Genomic DNA, 3,033 nt, shown 5'->3' on the forward strand with positions numbered 1-3,033 from the left:
AAGACGCTGGAAAATCTCGTTGATTTTTAATAATTTTTTTTTTGCTGACGAAATTTCTTTTATACGGAAGAAAATGCCCACCACCGTCAGCAAAAAAAAAATATTAAAAATCAACACGATTTTTCAGCGTCTTGAAATTGCACCTTATACTAAAAAATGGAATTGGCTATAAAACTGCATACCTAAAATTTTTCTCGATATAAGCTCTGGATTTTTATAAAAAAAAACATTAAATAATAATATTGCCAAATGTGGTCAAAACGTAACTAATTAGCCGAAGACAAGGGTATACATAAATATTTTAATTTAAATTAACAAGTACAACCATTTTGAGATCTTTTTAATACATATCGCACACGATCTTCAAAAGTGACACAATTCACAATTTGGAATTTTTGAAATTATGCGCTAAAAATGTACGCAGAGCTTTTATTTACCTTTGAGCAAAAGCTGGAGGAAATTCTTGTTATAATTTATTGAAAAGACCCTTTGGTAAAGTCTAAAGTCGTTTTTCGCAGTTTCTGGCAAACGTGTTATTTTGAGCTGCGTCACCTTTGAAGATCGTGTGCGATATGATATGATTGTACTTTTATTGGAATGCATTAGGCAAAACGTTGCAAAACAAATTTTTAAAATTCAATTGATGAATAGTTCTGCATCTCCGCAAAAACCAGAGCAGACACGTTCGCCTCAATCTCGTTTACGGCATTCATGGACAAGCCTGACTCCTTTATTTTGTTGGCTAAACTTTGAAAATGGAGGGAAGTGGAGTCTAGTTCTTTAGTTTGGTTACTAAATTCAGCGCAAGTCATAGATATGCTTTGCGCAGCGTGATCCAAGAAGTCATTGAATTTTTGCTGATTTTCCTGTGAATTCAAATTATTTGATGAATCACAATGTTTTCAAAAATCAACGAAAGCTAACAAAAAGGGAAATGATTAGTTATTTGTACAACGATTTTATGGTGGGTGGCGGAGGGGGAGGGGCGGAATTATTAATAAATTAGTGCACAGATATAGTAAATAACTTTCTTTTCATATAAAGCGTAGAGTCTTGCCTACAAGTACGTTTGAAGTTTTTTGATTCGGGCCACGCATTTGGGCCCGGCAACCCAAATTCGTTGTACAAATAACTAAACCGGTCCCAACAAAATGCAATATACGAACCTTGCGCGAGCTGGAACTGGTTCGTGGAGACTCAATAGTGGAACCCTCTGTTGAATTTATCTCGGTGAAAGGCGGTAATTCCTCTATAGTGCTTTCCAAGTCAATTTCGTTCACATTTCCAACTGAGCTATATTTTAAATGAACGCGCTTTGTTAATATTACACTTCCTTACCTTCGGGAAGATTGCACTTCGTCCAGATACTGCTTCCATATAGCGCCACTTACGTTTAGGACTTGGAGCGCCACTTCCCGAAGCAAGCTGCTGCGATCTTTTTACTCGTTTGTAGCAATCACGTATACCTTTCCAGCGCTTCTTGCATTTAACTTCTACAATTGTAAGTTATAATTATACTAAAGAAATGCTTATATGGTAATAAATTATACGAACCATCACATTTCATAGCAGAAGCCACTTCCTTCCATGCTGAATCCTTTTTTCTTAAATTCTTGTAATCGTTAAGACCAAGGTTGTAGAGTATCGGCTGTTTTCTAATTTCTTCGATCAATTTTTCTTCGAAATCCATTTTTAATCTGTATTTAAATGTATCTCATTAATTAAATTTCATTTAGAACGCTTAAGAAAAAGAAAACGCGGTCAAGCAAATGTCACGCTTGAGTGATTTCAAGAAGAAGAGCGCACACTGTCGCTTGTCAAAATAGAAATAGGTCTAATCTGGTGACAGCTACAGCTGTCGACCGTCGCAATGTTGCTCAGTCGCGTTCAAAATAATGCTTTCCATAAGAACATGTGTATTAATAATTTGACAGATGGCGCACTGTAGCCACTGTCTTCATTGTGTTCCGCACTTGATTGTGTTAGTGTGCCAATTACGTTTGAATGAATTTGCGTTCGCTTTGCTACGCTCTCGGATGTATTTGCATGTGATGCTAACGCTCTTTAAGCAGGCGCTCACTCTCTATTCATGCTTGTATATGAGCAAATTTGACATCGATATAACTGTTGCCAAATTTGTGCCTTTCGCAAGAAATTAAGTGCGTTTAGGGAATTAATAGGCGAAAATTGTTTAGTTTAGCGCTTGTTTTGTTCTTTGGTGCCCTTTTTAAGGCAATTTTATAATAAAAACGTGATTCTATCTTGACATTGTATTTGACTTACACATATTTTAGTGTTTGGCCGAGCTTCTCCTCTGGATAATATGCTCCAAGATAATCTAAACGCAATATTTTCACACAGTCTCTATCACGGAATCCATAGAATATTCTGCTAATTAGCAGGTTGTGCGCATTTGTACAAAAGTAAGCAATTGCATGAAAATAAAGCCTCTAGAAAAACCAAGTTTTGGAAATTGTTTTACGAATAAAAAAACATTTTGCAAATTAAATTGATTAACTGCGCATAGTTGGAAATATTTACAAGTTTCATTGTGTGATTACTTAAAATATTTAAACATACAGCTTTATATGCGAAAATACCTTTAAACACAGCAACACAAAATTGGTGTTTTTTTTGGGGAAACTTGCGCTATTTCCAGTAGTTTGGTGCTTTTTTAAATAAAAAACTTGGCGATCAGGGCTGCCAACTTGGCTCAAACCGTGCCATTTTTGGCACTATTTTACTAGAAATGGCACTGAATTTTTCAATTTTGCACAAAGTGCCAAAATGGCACTTTTGAAAAAAAGCCAAATTTAAATACATTTTTGTGAAATCCTTTGCGTGTACTTCTTTTTCTCAACTAAAATTTTCTAATTTCTATAGCGTATACAACTGGTTTATCTTACTTTGACATTGGGCTTTTGTTTTAATTTGTCTAATTTTAATGCTAATGGGAAGAACTAAAGAGAATTACACCTTTTTTGGGACTTTTCATTTTCTATTTGGCACGTTTTAGCACTTTTTTATCCTCAA

At 35.0% G+C, this 3,033-nt stretch overlaps 1 pseudogene; it reads right to left on the minus strand.

The window, feature by feature from the left end:
• Positions 1-629: 629 nt before the first annotated feature.
• On the minus strand, positions 630-1,702 carry LOC118750294 (annotated as a pseudogene).
• Positions 1,703-3,033: the final 1,331 nt, after the last annotated feature.

Source organism: Rhagoletis pomonella, unplaced genomic scaffold, assembly GCF_013731165.1.
Source record: "Rhagoletis pomonella isolate Grant_MI unplaced genomic scaffold, Rhpom_1.0 Rhpom_scaffold_00197, whole genome shotgun sequence".
Taxonomy (NCBI): Eukaryota; Metazoa; Arthropoda; class Insecta; order Diptera; family Tephritidae; genus Rhagoletis; species Rhagoletis pomonella.